The sequence below is a fragment of the Neodiprion fabricii genome, chromosome 1 (genome assembly GCF_021155785.1).
Source record: "Neodiprion fabricii isolate iyNeoFabr1 chromosome 1, iyNeoFabr1.1, whole genome shotgun sequence".
Classification (NCBI taxonomy): domain Eukaryota; kingdom Metazoa; phylum Arthropoda; class Insecta; order Hymenoptera; family Diprionidae; genus Neodiprion; species Neodiprion fabricii.
In genome coordinates this window covers 34,916,242-34,941,945 of record NC_060239.1, presented here as the reverse complement: position 1 = coordinate 34,941,945, position 25,704 = coordinate 34,916,242, and the positions used below count along the sequence as shown (strand labels likewise).

At 39.3% G+C, this 25,704-nt stretch overlaps 1 protein-coding gene across 4 annotated transcripts in view; it reads right to left on the bottom strand.

The window, feature by feature from the left end:
* The window catches only part of LOC124184250, an 86,670-nt gene that overhangs the window by 16,344 nt on the left and 44,622 nt on the right, over positions 1-25,704 (bottom strand). For all 4 annotated transcript variants that reach the window (XM_046573781.1, XM_046573773.1, XM_046573795.1 and 1 more), the window contains one exon: positions 5,111-5,163. The gene's annotated coding sequence lies outside the window, so the exon portion shown is untranslated. The remainder of the gene's footprint in view (positions 1-5,110; positions 5,164-25,704) is intronic.

Sequence of the window (25,704 nt, the reverse complement as noted above, 5' to 3'; positions counted from 1 at the left end):
CCGGAACAAAGCTTCATTCATTATATTGAGCGAGATTGAGAGAGTGGGAGAAAACGGAAGAGAGAAGTGGTAGAAATATAAATGAAGAGAGAAAGAGAGAGAAATTTATTTTAATCCCTTGCACCGAGTCGTTTCATAGTATCATTTCCACGCGCACACACGTACACAGTTATCTTTAGTTATCTTTTAGCATACGTGTCGTTATCATCTCGTTCCAACATAGATACCTATATACGATACATACAGATTTCGCTGACGCGATGATTGCTGATTTTATCGCACAATTCTAGTCTCTCTTACGATTACTTTACCGAATGTAATCTATATTTTATCTAGATTTTAATATATATTTTAATTCCGCGTGACGTGTTATAAAGTCAATTTCTCTGTATAAATTTGTCACAAAATTTAGCGATCACGCGGGATTTGCTTGTAGTTGAAAAATTTGCACATTTTTCATTACTTCTACGCACTAACTCTACTCAAGTTCAACTCGGTCGATTCTACATCACTCGCCATTTTTTTTTTTTTTTTTTTCGCTTTTACCTCGCACTGACACTTGCGCTTATGTCATATCACGACATGTCGATTAGGATAAGATCGATTTCAAGACGCATTGCGTCAATGTAGCTCGACAATTTAGTCCGAATGGCAAATCGCGTTAGATCTCACCGTCGGTTCATCTCTGACGCACGATAGTCGATTGGATTGGATTTAAAAGCCAGATCTGATCCGGGCGATATCTGTGTATTAGGTACAGATATTCTAAAGAGAAAAAATCTCATCATCTCGATTCAAATGTGAGATAACAATAAGAGAGACAGAGAGAGAGAGAGGAAGAGAGAAAAAATTAAAGGAAAAATTACAAACGATCGGAAAAATCGTGAAGTGAATAAAACTTCATTTTTCCTCATTAAAGTTTCAATCCGCTCAATGATCGTAAATTATACTTGGCAAACCTATACACGTATATAACAATCATAAATTTTACTACGGGTAGAATGCGCGTTCGTCCAGAGTTTCTGTAAACTTAAGTAGGTGGATATTCAGGCACTAAGGTGACTCACACAAGTTTATAAATGAATTGTTGCATGTATATGCGTATGACGTACGTGTGTATTATACGAGAGAGTTGAAATAGAATTTATGTAATTTCGTGCCATAAATTAGCAGCGAATTGAAAAGGATGCTCGTAAATCTAGGCGGTCAGTTTGACTCGAGCCATACACGTAACACGTTTGTGAACACGAATCTCCATACCGAGAATTACGGGGTACGTTTTACGGGTTAGGAAAAAGACGTTCATCTCGCTCCCACGCTCTACGATTTCAGAATAAAAACGTCTCATCGACGTAGAGTTTCTTAGCGCTCGATTCAGGTACAAAAATAAAAAATTTGTAAATGGTTCAGCCGAGGGATCGATACATATACATATATGTGTGTGTGGGTGTAACTTTGATATCGTGTTGGAATACTTTGGAAAGCATTCTTTTTTTTCCAACATCAGTCAAAAGTTGGAGTATGGAAATATTTGAATTTCATTTAGGCGCAATGTTAATTTTTGACCAATTTTACGGTTCTTCAAACCAGAAAAATAAAATGTCGAAACAGAACCTGCTTTGTCCGTAAGCCAAAATGAAAAATGAACTTTCTTATCCGTAAATATATATATGTATACATGCAAAGTTTTTTTTTTTTGAGTTTTCTTACCACCCGAAACAATATCGGCGAGATGATATTTCAGAGTATAAAAGAAGGAAAATTGTTAGAATTAATATTTTCTATCCGGTATTGGACTCGTTTAAATTCGGCGCCAGCTCGTTACGACGCTGGTAAAAACGAACGTCAAATTCGTTCGTTCGGAATTCTAATTCTTATTCCGTTTGTATATCGCTCGTAAAGCGTCGTCAGTATTATCCGCTATGACATAGTGCCGATTGTTACCTATCGGAATGTAAATCAGTTCACTGTCCGATCGTGTCTAGTGACATAATAATTAAATTTATGTACCTCGTTCAAGGTTTGTCAATTTCTATTGTCCCTGCGCCCATCCAACTATATTCGATGCACGTAGATTAAAACGATACAGCGTCGATGCGCGTGATATAAAATGTTAATAAAACCGCAATTAACTTACGTCTTTAGGCAGTGCGTAAAAAATGTTACACAGAAAATAATCATATCATTATATGTTATACCTGGGATAGTATCGTAAATTCATCGGTGAATTATAACTATAGAATCGACACCGAGAAATTATATTATTTTCCTTTCGGGTAATACAGCGAGGTTCGATACTTTCGAATACGAAATGCGACAGTCAATAGTCTGAAACTGAATTGAAAGGCGGTGAAATAAATAAGACTAAATATTCTTTCTTCACTCCACCGAGTCCCTTTATCCAATATTTAAAAGAGGCCTTCTTCTCAGTTGGCTAGAACACGATAGTTCCCCCAATATATATACATACATATATATACACACCATATACGATGAATATATATACAAACATGCATTGCAGGGTTATCTTTTTTACCCTAGCGAGTTTTGGACGTCGTCTTGATGCATCGGAGAAGGGTACCGTAGACGTGAAACAAACTCGAAATCCTTTACAAGGACATCGTTAAAGTTTCATCAGTACCTCAGTAACCCACGATAATACAACGGGGCTTTGAAAAAGGATATTGGATATATACACACAGAAAAATTCTTACACTCCCACGGTTGTTCACTTCTAATTCTCGTCCCACGCATCGGGGATAGATCGACTGTCTGACTGACTGACTTACTCACTTATCGACTGAGCGACTACCGAAGGGATTGTTTATTTTTCTTTCGTATAGGCATTATTTCCTTCCCACGTAACTTATTGATCACCTTCTACAAGTACGTGCATACCAACGCGCCGAAGACTCGAATAGAACACTTTCGTCAGGTCGTTATATATCGAGGATTAGCTTTTCGGTGTGCAAGGGAGGGCGTTTTCCTTAAAGCAGGCGGGAAGGTAACAAATAGCTACCTCGATATATGCCCCTTGCATAAGTTTAATATCGACAAATGACGTTTGAACGTTAAGGGAAAGCGAAACAGGCAATTGCAGAGAAGAGGAGAGAAAAACGTGCTTTGCAGACACTTTTGAGGAAATAAATTACACTGCCATTATCGTTATATAATATACTACACTAATGCTGCAAGAAAAATTCACGTAATTTCCACTTTTGTCACACAATATATATATATATATATATGCAATTAAACTAAAGCTTTATACTCGCGGGCAGCGAGCCAATATGGCTTAATCCCGTTGTAACTGAAGGTATAATGCAGAAAATTCAGACTATATTTGTACGCCCGCTTCGTACGAATATATTATGCTTACTTAGGGAGGTTTTTGCTTCTGTAACTAATGCAGTAGGAAAGAGGTAAAAAAAAAAACATTTTTTTCATTTTACAAATTAAAACCAAAAGTCGTAGAGGGGAGAGGTCAAGTGTACGAAAAATCGCGGAATATGATGTTATAAATCGTGCAATTGTGTACGTCACAAAAAAAAAAAAAAAAAATCTCACCCAACTTGACGCGTGATATGAAGAGATAAAAATATCGTTGAAATGGAAATAATTTGCAAAGCTGGACACCCCGTATATACGTAATATGCCTACGTATATACATACATAGATATATATATGAATGACAAGAAGAAAACAAAAAGGGCGAATCTGATCTCGCGCAGTGACAAAGATGGCGTGACTGGCCCGCGGCAAAGATCTCTCTTTACATACTACGTGTTACATATGAAGAAGGTATACGCGTTGCGTGTATGCATGTGTTTGTAAATGCAGATTGTATATGGCGGATAGTGACGCATCCACATACGGGAAAGGAAACGTTTTCAGTCTATACTAAGAATTGCCAAGGCAGCACGAAATCTCCGCGTGTCTGCAGCCAAGGGACCACCATAGAATAAATAATCGGGTTTACGTACGTATGGTGAATACGTACGCTGCTCGCTCGGTATGTATAACAAGTTAGACAAGAGAGATCATACATCACCTACACGGTGGAATGACGAGACGGGAATACGAGATAAATTAACACCTTTATTTACGTAAACAATGCTACGCACTACGCGCATACGGCAAGAGTTCAATTTTGTTTCCGAAATTTCATTTTTTTTTTTTTTCTTCCTTTACTTGCAAGTCATGTATCTTCGAATACGTCATACAATGACGGGAGGAACCAAGAATGCAGTCTTCTACCTTTCATCTTTTTCAATTACCTGCAGTCTACGTAATTTCATTGCTATGCAGTAGAAATAAAAGGGAGCTTATACGGAGGAGAAGAAATTAGTTACTCTTCTCTCTTGTACTGTATACATACTTATATATATACAATATAATATAACCTTAGAGCCAAGAAGGAGAAAAATCCTGCAGGCGATATTACGCTTCAGACTTGTACACTTTTCAAATGTTTGTTCTACCGGTAAGGAAGCGAGCTGGCAAGCAGGGCTGTATAATATTAATCGTAACTGTTTCGACGTAGTTCGAGAAAAAGAAAAAGTTTCATTATATACGTGTAATCCGGCAACTTTGCAGCCGCTCCGTAGAATGTAAAAAAAAAAAAAGCACAAAAGTCCGTTTTAATTTTACTTTTAATATTTTATATTATAAGTCGAGTGACAAGCCGGTTTCACGGTCTTTGTATCTGTTCAGGATTAGTCTAGCCTCGTTTCGCGATATAAACGTGACTAAATGTCAACTCGTGCAGGACTTGGACGATCTTGGATTCGTCCAACTTCCGGTGTAAGAAACACATGCGGGCCATGTATATACATACATGTATGTATACATGTATATATTTAGATAATGTGTATTATAGGTAGAGGGGACGAGGCGCAGTTCCAAGAATGATAAACGGAAACCGAGTCGCTGTATCCAGCGAGCCAGACCAGCCTTGGTAAATCTTTACGGATAAAAATTTGCACGCGTTGTGAAAATTAATAATAATCAAGTGACAGAGTGGATTTTAAGGAGATTGCAATCATCGTTAGTTAGATGTTATTCAATAATGAGGCAAAGCGAAAATCAAGATGAAAATTGCGAGACTCACCGTTACTGGTACAGCATCCTCAATCACAAAGGTATTGCAGTAGTGAATGAAATCTGCAAAAAGAAAATAGAGAAGATATAAAATTTATGACATGCTTTTGGCGAAATAATAGCCTGAAAATAATTCATAACGAATGTAATTAAACGAAGGGTCTTTACACACAGCTGTTCTCTGCAAAAAAAAAAAAACAAATAAATAAATAAAGGAATTAAAAAAAAATCACATCGTGTAAATACATAAAGCAGAGCGGGTGCAGAGTTTGAGAAATTCCACAGTTAAACGCTATGAAATCTAGTCTGGCCTCTCGATTGATTAGCGAGTTAATTAATTCGGCGCCGAGTCTATATCCAGAGAAAAATAGTTAACCCACCCAAAGCCATAAGCTGCACACCGATTACTGTTATTAGGTCGATTTCGCGTAGCGATTTCACGGTATGATAGGTAGGTAATACAGAAATCGCGTGTCGATTCGAAACAACCGAAATTCCGGACTGTGCCAGCCTATCGTGCGTGCGATATAGGTGAGTCTCTGCAGGATACGTTCTCGTCCTTACCTTATTGTATTATTGTTCGAGCGCACGCAGGCGCCTTGGAAAACTATTAGTTTTACTATAAATACAGCTAGCTAATGCACGGAGTCGTGGAGAGCGGTTCGAAAGCGACGCCTTTGACTCTGCCTAATTTTGTACACCTCAATACACGACTCGTCGTTTTTGCTTCATTTGCACCGGCAACCCAACTTCAATTTTATATCGGTATTTCGAATCAGTTTCGCTTGGCTTTCAAAGTCTGAACATGGATATAACGTATTAGCAGAACCACGTGAAAAATACCAATGACGAGTTGTAGATTTAAAAATTTTTTTAACAATTATCATTAATTGGGATAAACAAATCAAGCGCCAACATTTTCAACGTGGTATAAAAAAGAAACGCTGAATTATGGCGTTGATGCATTTTCAAAATTGCTATGAAGTCAAAGTTCACAGCGTTGATGTAACGATGCAAAAAATTGCCCCAAAAAGAGAAAATCGTGATTTTTTAATTTTAGTATGTAATTCTGAAATAATTGATTAGTGATCCGTAATAAAACAAAATATATGTTACGCACATTCTGTGTAGTCTTGACCCATTCAGAGTCGTTGTATAGTTGAAAAGGAATGATTTTTTCTTTTTCAATCTCTCGTCGCGCCAACGTTGTTACTACGTCATTATTAATATTATCATTACGGTTATTTTTGCTCCTGGTATCGCTAAAATTATGTGATAAAAACCAAATGTTTTAGTATCAGAAACCGCCTAATTAAGGATAAGTTTTGATTATAAAGTACGTATATATAATTATCACACAACGGTCAAACTAATTAAGGAGCTGTAAGTTTCGTTTTTGGCACATGCACGTTCAATCTTATCGATATAGCTCGGTGGCGTGAAACACTTCGTTTAAATGCAAAGAGCAAACCTTGCATGATCGTTTTTCAAGGAAGCATTGGAGCACAGACAAATTAGAAACTGAAGATACTAATAAAAAACGAATATCATGGAGTGAAAAATTTCCTCGATAGAGAAGAGACACTTCAAGATACCCATAGAGATACCAGCAATTTGTCAGAGTCTTCGCAGATCGGGACCGATCAAATCCGAGGATAAGAAGAAAAGAAGACGGTAACGAACAAAAAAAAAAATAAAAAAGAAATTTGACGGGGGTAAAAATTGTGACAATCTCGACAGCCGCGCGAGTCTCTCTATACCAACCCTTAATCCCGTCTGTATGAAAAATGATGAAGAGGATACCAGAATCTATGAGGATTTGGTCGTCGTCTATATTCGGCAGAGACCTTTTTACTCTCCTTATTTTCCCTCCCGTTGTCAGAAGGTAGTAGTAGTATGTAGTAGGAATAGGTTATACGCACACTTGATTCGAGGCTCGAGATATGATAGTTGCTCGGATGGAAGGGGCACGCCTAAAAGGCATTGCTCGTTTTGCTCGATGGAGTCGACGGAAAGGGCCGGACGAGAGGGAAGAAGGTGAGTATTTCAGCCCTGGCAGGCAAGCAGTCAGTCTTTTATCCTCGAGTTGTCGCAGTTGGCTGCGGGGGGACCGAATATTGACAGGCACGCACTGCCCTGGCTGGCTGTTTGCCTGCCTCACACCCTTCCGACCTTACAGAAGCCAGTCCAGCCAAGGCTGCGAACCACCGTTCGGTACGAAGAATCGAGCAAAAGCGCCGGCTCTCGTTATGAGAACATGCGCGGGGCTGTCGCCTGAGCGCCCTCGCAACAATGCGCAGAGCGGATGCGCGCGCATCGACTTCTGCTATCATTTAACCCTTTCGGTAACACATTTTTCAACTCAATATTTTGCCCTGAAATTTTTTACTCCAGGATTTTTGAGGTTATGCGAAGTAACAAAGATCATTTCTAGTAGTAAATTGACTGCGACAAGGCTGGGGTATAGACATTTCTGAGGTTGGTCACCGAGCATCCCACTGTGACTGAAAGTTTCGAGCCGCAGTCTCGTCGGGAATAACGATGCGTGTTTATTTGACCAGTTTTTTCCCTTTTTTTTCCACTGCGTTCGAGGCACCGTTTCCTTATCTTTTTTTATTTCTGTTTTTGCTTCTCCTTTTTTGCTTATTTCTTTTTCTTCTTTTTACACAAGCCCGGGAAGGTTTGTGGGTCGAAGCTTTCGTTGATGCAAAGAAGCGGGAGAATCCAAGGCCCCAACTCAGCTGGCGTAATGCTCGAACACTAAAATACCCTTTGAACTCATTACAGTTTTGTACGCGGTTAGCAGACCTCGGGGTTTCTGTGGTTTGTGCAACGCATTGAGTGCACCGAAAATACACTTCGTTATTTTCACACCTCGTTAATTGACTTTCAGCGTCACCCGTTGCACCCGTATTATATTACCAACATAATATCGTTTCGTTCCATTCGACGTGATTTCCTTGACAAGATTCGTTGTCTCGCGCCTCTGGTATAATACATTCGATATTTTAAAATAACAAGAGAACCATCACGCTAAGGTATATATAACACCTTATACCCATATTTCATAGTAAACTTAATCATTTCACGAACTACAGTCAACGCACAATTTTTTAAACTCTAGGTAATAATCTTTTTACAAAATCAATTGGTTGGAATTGTGGGAGAAATTTCGCTTCGCTAAGTATTATCACCTTGTAAGAAAAGAACTATGCGATTGAGGGAGGAAAGTTAATTTTGTTTGAATTCAATTCCACAAGCACCGACAGAAAATTGAGCAACGATCTTATAATTTCATTTGAATTTATCTCACAAAGTGGGCGGTCCGGCTCTTGAGATAATAAAACAATGAAGATAACTTCAATTCCCGTGATGGAAACACCGATATTTTTCATTTCCTTAGTGGCTATCGAAACACGTTATATACAGTGGGTTTGAGTTGTACAAAAAACAAAAAAAAAAAAAAAAATCAATCAAGTAAATCCATCTCATTTGGGCAGCGGGCATAAGAGGTACAAGAATATTTTACGTTCAAATCGAGGATGCCGTGTGTACTTGTGTAATCTTAAGAGAACTCTATACATAGACCCTCTTATTAACTAATTAGGTCGCCGGGGAACAAGCTAGACTTGAAGATAAATCGGTCAACTTTTAATCACTGTAACCAGAAACGAAGCGACGAGTCGTTATAACGCAACAAGACGAATAAGGAGCGGAGTGGAGATTGACACGAATTCTTTTCACTGGAAGTAAGTGATGCCGTGAAGGATGAAAAAAAAATGAAAAAAAAAGAAATAAAAATTCATCATCTATACTACGGAGGCTGTATCAAACAAGTTGTGGAAAAAAAAATGGATGAATGAAATGAAATAAAAAATAAGAAAAAGTCGAAAAAAAAATTTGATAATTCACGATGCGCGATTGGTGAACGAGACGGGCATCACGGAGGCGTTAAACGTCAAACCGACCAATTAGTCCAAAGTTTAATCAACCGAACCGTGAGATGAACGCAGCCAGACGACGAGCAGCCCTTCTACAACGCCTACGCCAGACACGAGCACCTCCGATAAAACGATAGATTAGCTAATCCCAGACTCTGTTGATCTTGCCCTCGGCTCGAACAGTCCTCGAGGTCGATGACCCGTCATTCCCGCACCTCGGCTGACAACGAGCGTCGTCTAGCTTCGACTTATTATTTTGATAGGTTCGCGGCGTCGTGCAAGACGTGCGAAGGCATTGTTTATGCATGCTTGAAATTCGGTAAGTTCCAAATTAACTCTCCGTTGATTCGCGAGGCGGATGTGACTGGAGGCAGAGATGTTGTGAGACCACCTCTGACGTTTTCCTTCCGGTAAAATACATGCTTACTTTTTTCAAATTCGTTAGGTTTCTGTAACACGATTAGGTACAGCTCCTCGATGTTTACCGCGTGAGAAAATTCATTGTCACAACAACGACGACCGACTGACGAGGAGTAGGAGGAGGAGGAGGAGGAAGAAACGTTTATAAACGACTCAACTGCACGCACCAAACTCTCGTCTTTGCTGCAGTAAGACGAACGGTATTCACGCTTGGATTTCCAAGAGCTGTACGATGAATAGAGAGCCAGAGAGAATCACTAATTGCAAGTAACGTACTAATTAGCAGCGTTGAGACTTTCGAAGGGATTATTCACGGTGTCCAGTAAAAAATCCGTAACAAGTTCAACAATATTTCCAGGAGATATCCAGGATATCCAAGGACATTGAAAATAGAATATTTCCAGGACACAAGAAAGATTCAAGGATAGTTTCCAGGTATTTTAAAGTACAAGCAAAATTCAAGGACCTTTCCAGGACCACTGGACACCACGATGATTTTCCCACTTATTTTTCGTCTCCTTCTCTCGCTTCTTTTTCTTCCTCCTATCACGTCAAGTCTCCGCTCTTCCACGCGGTGTCTGGTTCCGACCCTCGCATCGAGGCAATGCGATACCGCATTCGTAATTCGAATTCTCCACCTTACACCAAGTTATCGATTAACGCGTCTATCGCGAGATCGAAGGGCCGTAGAGGTTGTTCCTCCTCGATTTTACACCGTCGTCACGGTCGTCTTCTTCGTCGGCCGAAATCGTCGGCCCGATCTTTATCGCCCACGCTTGCCCGTTCCTGCCTAGAAGCGAAGCTCAACCGACTCGAGCTTCACTTCCTGTTTGTTCGTTCACCTCGGTAAATACCTGCCTCCACGATTTTACACTCGGACTATAAATATCCGGAACACCTTGTTCAAGGCTTTGCTCCTGGCGCTGCAGGAACGATTTTTTCCAAACCCTTTACCAATTCATGAGTTTCGTCGGTTCTGGAGCTTTCGTTAAACATGCGAAGTGTTATATCGGAGAGAGCCGGTGGTTGGTCTCTTAAAGTTCCTCGTATCCCGATAGTGGTTCTTGTGCTTCTTATTGTGTTCTACAGGCATCAGGCGTCGCGGGTTTTCTCAATGGTTCTATTGTGCGAGTCGATGACCCGATGGTGTACACAGCCGCAGTCTATACACGTATCTCGTCCATTTATGGGAGAACCTTGGCCACGGTAGGCATTACATACTTGCCAACTTGTTTCCCGGCTTCTGTTGCCGCGCTGTCGACTGACCGCAGTGCGATGCAGTTTTGCGTTGCCGTTAAGAGATCACGATCGGCAGTGCAACTAGAATTCCGAATACAACAATTACCGTCGATGTTTCCTTCGGCGTTTCTTCGTTACCGTATTGTTGAAATCAAGGTCCTTTTGTCGTAGAAACACTAGGTAAGTGTAACGAAGTTTCCATACACGATCCACCTTGCCGTCTTTAGAAGCCAACGTCTCTTCGCTCCTGACACTTTTCCATTACCTTCACCATTATGAATTCACGAGGGAGGATCTCTCCGGGACGCGATATGAATTTATGCGGAAAAAAATATATAAAAAAAACGAATAAGAATAGATATGAGAAAAGTTGCAGGAGATGGGCGTTCAAGTTTTACGACTCGAACCTTGGCCTGGTGTATTTGCGTCGAGTGCTGATGCACAAAGGACGAAGCATCGTTCGGTAGGATGTTTGCATGTTTGCAGTATTCCAAATTTAAACAAGTGTAACGTAACGGAAGTCGTCATATTTTGAAATTTGGTAAAACAACCTTACGAACAATGTCGCAAAAACTTATGTCGCGTTATTTTTCGGAATATCTTGAAAGAGATGTGTAGAGAGAGAAAGAGAAAGTTCCGCGCGATCAACTGTCCAGTGTAACGAGACCAGCCTTGAGGGGTATCTGATCGCAGTATCAGCTGGAAGAAAGTCAATAAGCTAAAAATTGTGGTTATGATTCTACCGTACGTACGCCAACTAAAACCGATGTAATCTTGCGGTACCGTACACGGTCAGCGAGAGGGTATCGAAACCTTGGATCGCGAGTATGAAACGCCACGAAAACGTCTAATGGAGCATGGAGAATACCGAGTTTACGAGACCACCTTTATTCAGGTAGCTAGGTAGTATTAAACCCATGACAACACAGACGGAGGCAAAGAGATTCGAGATAAGGACACGTGGCACGATAAAGCAATTAGTGTAATTACCGTTGGGGATAATTAATGGCCAATTGAACGAGAATCGTCGCATGGAGAGCGTTGCGTGTCTCTCTCGAGATGCGTGTAATCTAAATTCACCGCGTACAATGTATTTGTACACCTATAAAATACGCTTGCTATATGTATGTGCATATATACATATATGTATATATATATATATACATAGCTAAGCGTGCGAAAAAAATCGTTTTGCACTGTCGCGTGAATTCGCTGCGGGGGGATGAAAACGACGAAAGGGAGAAAACAAGAGGATATCATGCGATCTGGATTTCAAAGGCTTTTCGTTTGTCAAACTTGATCTGTTCTCGCAACATTCGAAAACGATTATCGGGACGTTGTTTCCAACTCTCACGATCTCGAGCTGTTGTTCCGAAAAAGAATTACCTTCATCGTTACGTGAAGAGAGAAAATTTTCATTCGAAATTGATACCCCATCGAAGTAAGGTTTGTCTCTCTCTCTCTCTCTTTACTACATTATATAGATTAATTACCCATGGTGCAAAAAAAGCAGCAAAACTTTTCACTTCTCTCCTTGATAAATTGAAGATTTTTATTTATTAAAGAAATATCGTCACGAATCTCTATCACTCCCCGTCCATTTCACAGAGTCCGGTTTCCTCGTAAGTGATCAATACCACCGAACCCCATGGATACAACGAGGAGCCCCATGAATATCGTGTTACCTGTGTCGAAAGACCCGAGCTTGCAGAGGGTCGGTGGGGAGTGAAGATTGATGAAATCAAGAGATTTTTCGTGTGAAAGTGAGGGGGGCAAGGCAGGGGGGAGAGGGGGGGGGGGGGGGCGATAAACTCGGTAGAGTACGAGTTGCTCTCTCGCTCTCTCTCTCCCTCTCTCCCTCTCTCCCTCTCTCCCCTCCGCTCTCTCTCTCTCTCTCTCTCTCTTCTCTCTTTGGTTCTAGCTTCTTTCGCCGTTTCGTACCTGCAAGAGAGCGGACAAACGATGTGTCGTCGAGTGGAGAGCATTGCAGCAACAGCCTTAACGACTCGGGAACCGCGCGTGCAACGCAGAGACGTGATTTGTCTAACGAGTGCGAAGATTAAAACGCATAATTCGTCGCCGCGGTTCAATTTGCAGTAACGAACCAGCGTAAGTTACAAAAATAGCGACATTACTCATCTTTCATTTAAAGCACACATCGCCGCTGCTGTTACTCTCGTATACGTGCAACGAAAGTATAAAAGCCGCGTCGCGTGTGAATGTGTATAGAATTTCTTTATCGCCGTCGCTTATTATCTCCTCTTCTTCTCTTATATAAACTTGATTGTCAACCCGTGCACAGACAGCGCCATAAGTCGGATATTATCTTATCGAAAGAGAAAAAAAAAAAAAAAGAAAATAAAAAAAGGAAGCGTATAGAAGTCGTAATTCAAATGACCGTAAGAACGATGTTTAACCCGGTAAAGAAAAACCTGTGCGCCAACCAATGAAGTCCGTATCCTTTCTTATCAAAACTCTTTTGTGTACATATACAATATGGTACAGAAATATACGTTAACATCGAATCGCCAGAGTGGGCGGTAAACGAAAGAGAAGAAGAAAGTAAGGAATAAATACTACAAGATGAAATCCGATTTGGAGAAAATCGCGAAAGTAACACTTGAATTTTAATACTTTGCACTATAAAAAAAAAAATATATATAAATATAAAAAATTAATATTTCGATGGTACGTATATAATTGACACAATGATGTAATATAAAATAGAGTAAATTTTTACGAATATCGTGTAACGAAAAAAGTTACTGATTCTATAATTCGTTGTTCATACATTTATATACTTTTTTTCACCTTGTATTACATGCATCCTGTAACGTATCAACTAATTGATTAAATAGTCTCGAAACGAAGATCTAATAAATTCTAATTCAAACCTTATTCTCAAAAGGCTTTCTTTTTACAAGAATCTCTGTTCTCTCCACCTCTCCACCTCTCTACCTTTGTATCTGTTATTCCCACACATGCCGCAGTAATACAACACAACATCCGTAACATATCGACGCGTACACAACACAGGACCGCTCCCACCAAATTTTCACCTAATCAAACAGGCGGTTTTCATCCTGTGTAATATTCTTCGATAAAACAGAGGAAAGGTATTCGTTATTTGAATATCAATCTCGACCTCGCCTCGTACAGAGCCGGATATCAAGGATGTTAGGTACAACAGCGTATAGATACCGGGTCGCGAAGCAGAGCGTTGGGAATAATCGTAGATCCGGTCGACAAGAGCCCGGTGAACTCTCCCAAGTCGATTTAAATATATTCAAATTGACTCGCGCGTGTGTGTCTGTGTCACGTGAAAAGTATTACACACGCACACACATACTCCATATGTACCTATATGCAGGTTACGTAGGTACACACATACAAGTATAAAGTATGGGTCGGGTGAGGTCTCTGGATTTACATTGTACGATGTAGGACGAGGAAATTGAATTTTTTAATATCAAATTTGACATTCGCTCCTCCTCGGCAGCACGCGTGGCGCACACCTTATGCGACGAATGGTTGAAAATTGTATCATTACTATATATATATATATACATATATATATGTACATATATTATATACCTATATATACGCAAACGACTGGCCATTAATCGAGCGGCGCCAGCTGTAACGGATTGCGAAATCTGGCCAACTCATTTCCTTGTATGATTTGAATTTCGTTTCGCGGCTTTTTTTTTCTTTCATTCGTTACCATTATTTTCATTATCATGCAGATGAATAGATGTGTAAGCGTTCCTTGTTTCTCAGATAAATTCGTTATCGCATCACGACGGAGCAGCCTGTAAGTCGCGACTTGTAATAAAAACGGGAATCTTCCGATATAAAAGAGAAATAAACCAAGCCTGGGCGTAATAAGAAAAGTTTTCGAAGGGTCGACGAATTTTAGAAGGGATTAGGCGCCGTCGAAGAATAACGCCCCCGAAAATAGTAGCCAGCTCCGAATATTTTTCCAACCACATTCCATCTTTTAACAATGTTTTTAACAAGTTTCCAAGTTTCGAAAGATCCTTCTTTACTTCGTGCGACTTAATAATTGTTTTCACCGATCAAATTTGGTCCAACAGAGTTTCGATACGGTTATCGAACAGGCACGTACTCTGATTTAATATTTAACGATAATATAACCAGTTTGCGTACTCAAAGGTTGACTGATCACGTCTTGTTCAACTGAATACTGGCGGTAATTTGAAGTTCGATAAAGCTTACAATTAGATCGATCGAAATTCTGGTTGTAACATCTTTCTTTCCGTTCTCATACAATCGAAGTTTCATGACCTCAAGCTCAAAGCTCAGAATAAATTTGGTGGGTTTGTATAAGATGTGATTAAGTAAACATTGAGATTACCTATGCACGGCAATATATGTGAGATAAAAGGCATCGAAATAGTGTCAAATAAAATTGTGCCCAATCGTAAAAATCAGGGAAAGAAAACCAAGCGTTTGAAAAATTGGGTGAGCGGAAAGAAATGGCGGTCGGAAAATATAAAAATGCCTCTGGATCATCAGCGGCAGCGGCAGCAGCATGATGAGGTTGTCCAAGATTAAAGCCAATTAAAATATTTTCTCAGTTAGTTGCGTGGTGGCGTTATCATATGTAATGTCGTTGGCCTGGCAATAGAGTTAATCAAAAGTAATAGAGCCAGCGTGCCCATCTATTAATAGGGGCACACTGACACACACACGCACACATCGGGGAGAAAGACGCCCTCCTTCTCATCCCACGGCATCGCATTGCTACAACACCAGCATCGATCAGTCCGATTGTAAGACAGATCAATAACAACCGAACTCTCGGAGTTCTCTACGTCTTCAACTTGTGCTGCGGAGCCTAATGTACGCATACGTGTATCCATACACATGTATACATGTATGTATATTAACGTGGTGTTTTTTTTTAACTTTTTTTTCCACCTACGCACTCTTGGGAAAGTTAGTTTTTAGCCCAAAACAAAGGCTCGTGAAACCGGAACTCGGTAGCGAAATTCTAAAAGGTGCCTCATCCGGTTTGAATATTTCAAACACACTTAACCGAAATATCTCGAAAATTATGCAAGTCGGAAAGCTGTTCTTGGTTTCATTTTGTAGATAATTAAATGTTCCTCAAAAACTGTCGAGACTACTATACAACTAAATGTTCATCTTGTATTCGATACGAACGTTTATAGGTGAGTGCATTGAATCAACGAATGAAGATGCTTATCACTTTGTATATTTTTATCTCACCCGTGTTCTAAGCCGATACAAATAATGTCACGTAATAGTAACGACATTTTTCAAAAGAACATTTATTTATCTAAAAAAAATAAAACCGAGAACAGCTTCCTAACTTGTACAGTTTTCGAGATATTTCAGTTCAATTCTGCTCCAAGTTTTCTTTTTCTTTTGATTACCGTCACCTTTACGATACCTGTAGACATACGATTCTTTCTAGTGGAGTATTTTTTTGCTAAGAAATTCCGCAGAACAAAGATGAGTAAAATCGATAAGTTGAACAATATACAATATATTTTTGTACGTAACGAACATTTGAAAAGCTGCGAATACATTCGATCTAGTAATTGCGAAGTAGGTACGTTCGCTGGGTGAACAAAATTCAAGATTAAGAATCCACGGAACAGTTGATAGACGAGAATAGTGCTATTTGTTTATCTATCCAACTTCGATGACCAGTACGAATGATGCACGCTTAAAAATACGCACGTTATATTTGCCCGGTATAAACATGAGGATATTTTCAGACGAGATCAGATCCGCGAACGTTGCAGAATAAAAAGAATTTCGCAGAACGCGGTAAAAAGAATGATAAAAAAACGTGGATTACTTTCTTCTAAATTTATACAATGTACTTTAATACGTAAAACGATAAGCTCTGATTCGTAAGAATTTTCAAGAATTTTATTTACTCGCATCTCATTGTCAGACCTTTCAGCTTTAATCTCTAAACAAACGGTTCTAGACTCTGAAAATCCAAATGAAATAAAGATTGTTAAATGTTCCGAAAAAACTGTAAAAAAAAACGTGTCAAAAAAAAAAAAAAAACAAAGAAAAGCAGAGCGATTCCCAAAATACACTTGTGCATTGGTATATGTATAATATTCGACATCACGACGAACTTTGTTCACCTGGCGACAATTATAATAGAGTATATACGTGAGTATATGTAAAGATATAATAATATATAGTGTGTCGTTTCAAGTGTGCCACTCTCTGCATTTATTTATTCCTTGTGCCTCGAAATACGTGTGTCTCTTTTTTTTTTTATCTACCCCTTTTTTCCTCCTCGTCCTCCCCTCCGACGAGATGCGGAGGAGGAACAGCGCAGATGTTTTTTGTGGGTACAGTGACCGTGGGGTGATCGAACTGCTGATCAAATGTTAAACATTGCGTCTTCGACAGGGCTACGCGGAATTTAAACGCGTTACATCGCAACGATAGAACGTTTTAATCAGTCTTTTTTAACGGTGAAACAATCGACGCCCGCCAGTGCATTTCGGGGCCCTTAATTTGGGCCCAGAAACACGCGTGCAGGAGACAATCATCGACGAAACGGCGAAATAACCCTGGCAGGCAATATTTCTCTCGATGCCGATGGCTTCCGGTGCAAACAGACAAAGTAAAATATCTCGATGAGTAAGTCAGCGTACGCGTGTGCCTTCATTCAAATATCAAGGATGTTCAATTTTTCGTGACACAGGTCTACTGTACAACAATTTTTGGCCAAATTTTTAAAAGACTTGCGACTAGAAAAATCCTAAGCTTTGTATAATTGTGATTCGATTAACGACGCGGTCAAAATGAACGCATGCTTGTTTTACATTTTTATTTTTCTTTATTTTAATTTATTGCCATGTAAGTGAAATAATTGAACGATTAAATCTGACGACCTTCCCGTGTCCAATTTATTAACTTCTTTTTTACCCTACTAATTTTCACTCGTCATTCTTCGAGAAGGTAAATTTAATAAACTTGGACCCTCGAATCATCCGTCAATTATTCCCATGAAATTCTCCGAGAGATAAATTAACATCTCTTTGATCGCGTCCGTCAGTCCGATACTGTATAAACGGTTCCGAGAGAGAAGAAAAAGATTGATGAAAAAGAAAAAAGAAAAAATTGAATCGAAAAAGAAAACTCTCCCGGCTTATTATCCCGTCGCGATCGTTTCATTCGACAACTCGAGAGAGAGGAAGAGAGAGAGAGTGTAAAGTACCTCCTTGTGTTACGGATATTTATTTTTATTATCGTTAGGAGCGATCAGTAATAACGTTAATTAACAATTGGCTTTTCAAGAGGCTGTTTGAGGCATTTTTATTCCAGACGTGCAGGATCATGCTCGACGGTGCTTTTTCGTGTATAAACTAACGGAGATAAAAATCTTTCGACCCTGTTGCGCGGCTCGCTTGAATTGACGGAGGATCGTCGAGGACTTGGTTCGTTAGGCGCGAGATTGCGGTTCAAGTGTGTTCCTACACAACTTTTACACGTGCCTAGACGATTCAACATTTATATTACATGGATATATGCACCATGTTTCATACATCCGACTACGTGTAAGTGTGGGTGGTATCGTATCGCCTCGATATCAGCTGTCGAACCCGAAGGAGATATTTATAGGAAAGGTATGGTCGATAAGACGGCGCCACTTTGACCTCTTGAAATTTTGAATAGGTACCAGAGTCGTTGTTCACGGTTCAATTCAGGCGTCAATTTGACGCCAAAATTAATTCGTCCGAATTTCTGGATCAGCTTTTTATTTCATTCCGATTGTTTGAATCGCTTTTCACTTTTCTCATTAAAGGTACGTAAATATATGAATATGTAGTTAATATGTATTAGATATGTAATTATACAACAGGCGAGAAACTAAGAAGAACGGTTTTTTATTTATTTTTTAATATCGTTTTTCAAAGGCGAACGCGTCTGTTTCTTTGATTCAATGAAAGTAAAGGGAATCCCGATATTTTCTTTTCATGATCGTAAAGTCAATTTAGAGCAACACTTCAGAAACAAGTTACGTACGGAATTACAGTATGTGACGTTAAATTTCATTTCAATTTATTTTACCTGAATTAATGACATAATATTATATTGACTAAGGCGATTTATTGACAAATTTGTAGAATACAGAGAAAGAGAGAAAGAAAGAGAGAGAGAGAAAGAAGGAAGGAGAGAGAAAAAAACACGTTCTTGATAAACGGCAGCTTTTCCCCCACGATTTCCTCTTTTTTACGTTTGTCTTTCTTTTCCCTTCTTTTCCTTCCTACGTTAAGAGCACATTTCCGTGCTCTCCGGATTCGCAATATCACCTGCCTCCCGAATAAAACGGATAACGCGTGAGTCGTTAAAGTTTCGTTAGTTTTCGAAGAAGGAAACAACGTCCTTGTCCTCGTCGTAATGATGGCAAGTCGTAACCCGGTCGACCTATTTAACACTTAACACTTAACACCAGTAATATACCTGCTCACTACTTACATGCGAAACGAGAGAGAGAGAGAGAGAAAGATAAAGAGAAGAAAAGGAGACTCAGGCCGAAGGCTTAGCACGTTCTCGCGAAAAGTATCGACCTCGTCGAAAGAAAATGACGATTTTCAAACTACAAGTTGACAAATTGTCGCGGCACATTGTGTAGAATTTTCAGAAGTTCTAACTAGCACTGTGCGATTAATCGATCGATCGGTAGCTTCGCTTGATCGTTTTTCCAATTAATCGATCAACTGATAGTTGCGATTTACATACCGACTGATTTGCGGAATTATTATGAGTCAACTTCGATTAACCGATGAATCAAAGTTACCGATTACTCGATTAATCGTGCAGCACTGTTTTCTAGAAACTCTATACGAGACACTCAAGTTCCCAAGAAATTCCACATACTCGGTACAAAAATGTCCCGATAGGTTCAATTTAAATCGCAGACGACCGGAATTCCTCGCGAAATCGAATTCTTGGTGAAGATTTCTCTTCCCCCAGATGAATTTGTACACGGATTAATTTGTCGGATCGGTGTTCCAGGGTGTTATGTTTACAAGGAATCACGCGAGTTTTGAAACCTTAATAGTTGGGTGGCCGGCGGGTGTCGAGGATAAATGAGAACCGCAAGACACGGTGGCTTAGGAGGAGTATGCGATACGTTAGCTCTTGTCGCGGTAAAGAGATCGAGTTTCCGAAGCCTAGACGTCGTCGAACCGAGGGTTGGGTTCCCTCCTGGTGATCCATTCCAGCGTGGATCGACGAGTTGCTCTATTGCGAGCTTTTCGATCCCCGCATAAAATGAAAATCAAAAGACCCGAGGGCGCGGGGGGAATAAAAAACGGTCCGAGTAAAAGGAGAGAGATCGCCTTGTGAACCAACGATGATCGTTATCTGACGTATCTGACGTATCTGACGTATCTTGCGTTATACACCGCCTGCACATTACTTCATGCGTAAGTTAAACATGCAGCCTGAATCGCCAAAGTAGATTATAATATTATACTTGCAGCAGCTTGTAATATTTTGTAATAGGATATATTTATCACCTTGTTATACAGATTTAAAAGATTTTTGGATACTTTATACAGAGGATGACATTATCGTGAACGCTTTCGACTCGATTTCGCAAAGGCGAATCAATGTTTATAAATTTAAAACGCCTCAACATAGCTACGCGCATAAGGCAGTATCGGTTTCGTGCGTAGGACACAATATCGCGTACCTCCAATAAAATGTTACAGTAACTTGTTTTTTGAGAAATCGAAACCGGGAATTCTAACGATTTATACTAATATATATGGGAATAATCGGGGTTTAATAATTCCGTTTTATTATTATTTTATTTTTATTTTTTAGTAGATAACAAAAATTAGTTATTCACGAACGAAGGTGAACGGATTCTTCATAATTCATTCAACGTCATCGATGAGAGTGGACAATTCGTCATCGTTATTACCATAAATAAATATGCATGAATTTCAAGATTATAGAAAGATTTGCGTACCTTCAAAAAATAGTGACGTTTAAAAATTGGAAATAATTCAATTATTTGAAAAAAAAAATTCGGCGAAACAATTTTTTGCCAACTTTTTTTTCGGAGATACGATAGCGCAAAATTTAGAAGACAACAAAATTAAAAAAAAAAATTGTCTACATTTTTATAACTCTTGACACGGTGTAATATGTACGTAAAGTTTGTTATTTCTGTGACAATCAGCATTGCCAATTACAGCGAGATAACAAGATAAATTCTTCTCTTCTCCGTTTGCAGAAAATGAATATCCTAAAATATTCTTCCTAGAATTGTTTACATTCTCGCTTGCGTTCACGTTATTCCATTTATTTTTTCACAGATGGATAAATATATTTTTTATAAAAAGCCGGTATACGCACGCATAGACACACGACGAAAGTTTCTCTCTTGCTTTACGTATTTTTCAACGATTCTTCAGCTCATCTCTTCAGCGTTAAAGATATTTTGCGTGCGAGCTACGTACACTTGGTGACAATGAATCTGAGACCGCTAATTTTTTACCCTAGACAGGTTACGTTGGCAACACAGAGCAACCTACAGCGCCACAGTCGGCCGAACGCGAAACAAACTCAATCTCAATAAACGTAACGTAACCCATGACCGTAGAATCTAACCTTATTGTTAGAATACCGCAGGGATAATGACTTGTTGGATTGACACGTCAATTCTAAGGTTAGATTCGACGGTCGGGGGTTACGTTATGTTCATTGAGATTGAGTTTTTTTCGCGCTCATCCGACTGTGGCGCTGTAGGCTTCTCTGTGTCGCCAACACAACTGTCCGGAGTAAAAAGTTAGCCGTCTCAGATTCATTGTCTCCAAGTGTACATACCTATACATACGTATACATATTATATATACAAGCGATCGCTGAGTGATTCACTCGCTCTTCTTTCGTCTTTCGATATCTCGACCGATGAATGCTGATTTTTAACGCTACGCAATAGCCGGTGGCGATTTTTTAGCGCTTACTCAGCATTGGGCGTGCATGCGAATGTGTGTATACAGACACCCTGGATCTATCTATAAATAGATTACCGTTTATCGCCACGACGGCGCTTCGACGTGTTAGAGACTTCGTATCAATGATTCATGGCGTGTGAGGTTCCCGCCAAGGCGCCAGCCTAACCCAAACAATTATTATTAAATGATATAAAACTGGTATCTCGAGCCCCCCTCGTTTCTTCGCCACTTTACGTGTCTTTTTTTTTCGATTTTCTTTTGTTCCGGCTGTTGTTTATTCTTTATTATTTTTCATTTCACTTCGTAAAGAAACTTGTAATTAGCTGAATTAACGAGCTACTCGTTTATTACAAGTCCGAAGACTAACAAGAAGCTGCCCTTTCAGTTTTACAACCTGCAGCGTTCGTTAATTGAGGTTCGGAGGGAGAAAAAGGGAACAGAAAGAAAAAAAAGAGAGAAAACGATATAATATATTATAGGTGCAGTAAAAAATCTCCCTCCTTCGAACGTAAACTTTGCTCCAACTTTACATGCATTTTTACGAACCAAAAAAAAAAAAAAAAAAAATCGTATTCAAGCATTTCTGGGCACTTTCGCTATGTATTATACAAATTTACGACATACATATATGATATACGTATAACTATAAAAAATAATGAATCGTCAAGAATATATCATCAGACATCAAATGTAATAATTATGCTGCGATTAACATTCGGCAAATTCAAGTTATAAACGAGAGAAAACAAAAAAAAAAAAAAGAAGAAATTGACCGTTAGATTTCTCTGACAATGAGTTACTAGATCGATGACAATTCAAATATAAGAGAATACGGGAGTCTCAAGTTACTCGACGTTCAAGTATCTATGAAAGCTCGACAGAATAGTTAGATAGGTACAATGAATGAGAAAACCGAATCGAATAAGAGGCGGAATGCACAGCGTATTATAACCGATACAGATTGAGGATAAGCAATAACAGCGCGCACTGCGCATTACGAGGAGGCAGAAGAAGAAGAAGAAGAAGAAGAAGTAGCAGAAGAAGAAGAAGAAGAAGATGAAGCAGCAGCAGCTCCATTCATAAATCCTCAAACACTGTACTCGATTCACAGACGTTTCACGGATCAAGTGGCGACTGTATTAAATATAGTCAGCGAGTGGTCGGAGGTTCGCGGTGAAAGACAACACACCGCATTTACGAGTAAAATCCGCATCTGCGGTGGCGGTAAATTTTTATCAAATCACGTAGTTTGAATGCAGTGAATCTGCCGTCTGTATGTGGTTCAATATCACGGCGCTTAACGACCGTCTACTGCATAAACCGAAGGAAGATACACGCGTTGTAAACGTCGAGACGTATATATATATATATATATATATACGAGGTATAATATAACGGCAGAGCGTATAATAAATTAGGCATATATACTGCTGCACGATTTCTGCACGTGAGGGAGTTTCGAGAATTCTTGTACGACGCGCTATCGCCGCCCTTCATTTTCCCTCATTACTGTATCTCCCCCAGTAAGCATTTACGTGACGCCCCTGCCGAATTCGCGATGTGGGATGCTTGATGGAAAACGACGAGAATTTGGTGCGCAATTTTGTTTTTCGTCATGAAAAGATGATTCTTCGTTTCCTTTTACGTAGGTTTTTTTTCAACTTTCCGTTTTTACGTTCTCAGAGGAAAAAGGTAGTTATTGTGATCAGCCCGATAGTCATAATTTGAGTTTTCGCTAGATTTCCACGTATTGAAGTTTGGAGAATCATCTCTAATCAATTTCAAATTGACATCTGGATTTCAATTATTTTCGACTCGATCCACGCGACTTTTCCAAATTTAGAACTTACTAGATTTTGACTTTAAACGGTTCGGTACTATTTGAATTATTTTAATAACAAACTTCCAAAATATGAAATAAAAATTATATCTTGAGAATGGCTGAATGGATTTGAATTAAAATTGATACCGTGAGATTTTCTGGGTCGCTAATCACGATTTTAAGGTCAGATTTGCGAAATTTAAATTTGGCATGCTCGATAAACTGGAAAAAAAAAAACCAAAAACATTTGGATTTTTATGAAAATTAGTACTCGTCGATGCGTTAGGTGGCTGATGACGAATCTGAAGTCGGATTGCGACATCCAAAATGGCGATCCAATATGGTGGAAGAAAGTCTAAAAATATTCCGATTTTGGTAGAAATTGGTAGGCGGAGGTTTTTTGGGTCGCCGATATCGAATCCAAGGTCAGACTTTCAAAATTTGTAACGGTGGATCCGTTACAGTGATTCAAAATAAAAAAAATTTGTAATAATTTCATGTAATATGGTATCCGAGGGCTTTAAAATCGTTAATCACGAATCTGAATTTGCAGTTCGAAATTTGAATTGGACATTGTTCTTTTTTTTCTCTATAAACTTGGAACCTGCAGTGTGAGAACGTGGATTTCGAGGGTTGGTTTATGCTCAGTCGAATGCCGCCTGTTTTTTGTGTTTCTTTTTTTTCCTTCTTTCCCCCTCTCTCGGACTGTTAAAGACCGTACGTCGTTGTTTTCTCTCCCATTTATTTTTCTTCCCTTTCTCCCCACCGAAAGTGTATAACAATTTGGAAAAACGGTCACGTCGACCAGACTTATATAAGTATCACTGCTGGGCATTCGTTCGTCTCTCCCCGTAAATCATTCGCTCAAATCGCTCGACCTCGCCCCGCGAGTTCCCAAAGGCACGAAAGACTTACGACGTCGTTTGAATATTAAAAATCATCCGAGATTTTCCTTGATTACATTATTTTTCCTGTGGTTAAACACCCTCTTTTCGTATTATCATTTTTACTTCAACGCAGGAGATGAAGCATAATTCTTATCTTACGCGCGATTTTGAAATCCTCTCTTATACAGTCGTGAGGATTATCCAAGAACTTGGAAAACCTCCTCGCAGAATCTTCGTCGAATTTGCGAGAGACTTGAAATTTGATACTCAAACTCTTGTAACGTTCAATCAGATATTACAATTTCATCGAAACACATTACAACGCACCTGTGTGTATGAAACATGAGCTTTTTAATGAAAAATTCGACAGATTTATAAGTGATAAGAAGTGCGAAGGCTTTAAAATAAGACTAAAAATACATTTCGTAAAGGTTGAAAAATATATATATATATTGTTTTTCTTGCTTCATTAATTATTTCAATTTCATCGGACACAAAAAGTGTCTAAAAATGACAATTTTGGATAAGCGGCAAAGCAGGGAAAAGTCCGGAAATTATACAACAAAAAATCAGTCGCAATGTACCTTGAGAATAATTCTACTCTTACGTAGAAATTTGCCAATTTCAATACACGTCGAAAATAATCAAGATAACTGCACGATTATCATATTTCATCTCGATAGTAAAAAGCGCATGTCAAAGATGCAAGGCAAAGTAGCCCCGAGTAACCATCGTTGTTCACTGTATTTAATACAGGCGGCAAGGCTGCTGTTCTTTCATTGTTGTATATTATCTTACAAATTTAGACGAACAAACCCTGGACGTTAATACACGTTGGTACTAAGGACGGGCTGAATCAGGGGAAAGATACGGGGGGGATGGAGGGCGGTTGTTTATTTTTAAAAAGGCGTATTTTATTTCGGGTTTAAGGGCAGCAGCAGCAGCGGCAGCAGGAAACGGAAGTAGCGATAGAGGTTGTCTGTACATCGCGACCCTCCGTGACCTTTGGCAAGTGCATGCTCCAAGAGCAGGAGGATTTCTACAGTTTTCAACGTCTTAGGTGAAAAAACACTGCCGCTATGCAGGCATTGGCCTCTTCGCTGTTATAAATAGGCAACTTATACATTTATCTAACGTCTCCGTTTCTATGTTTTTACTCAAACAATGGAGAAATATCGGGCATGAGAAGAGAAAAAAAAAAAAAAGAAAAATTTAAATAAAATATAAATACAATAATCGTATGTGTATACATGTATTCGCTCCTGCCAATCAGTTCACGATTAATGAGCCTAGAC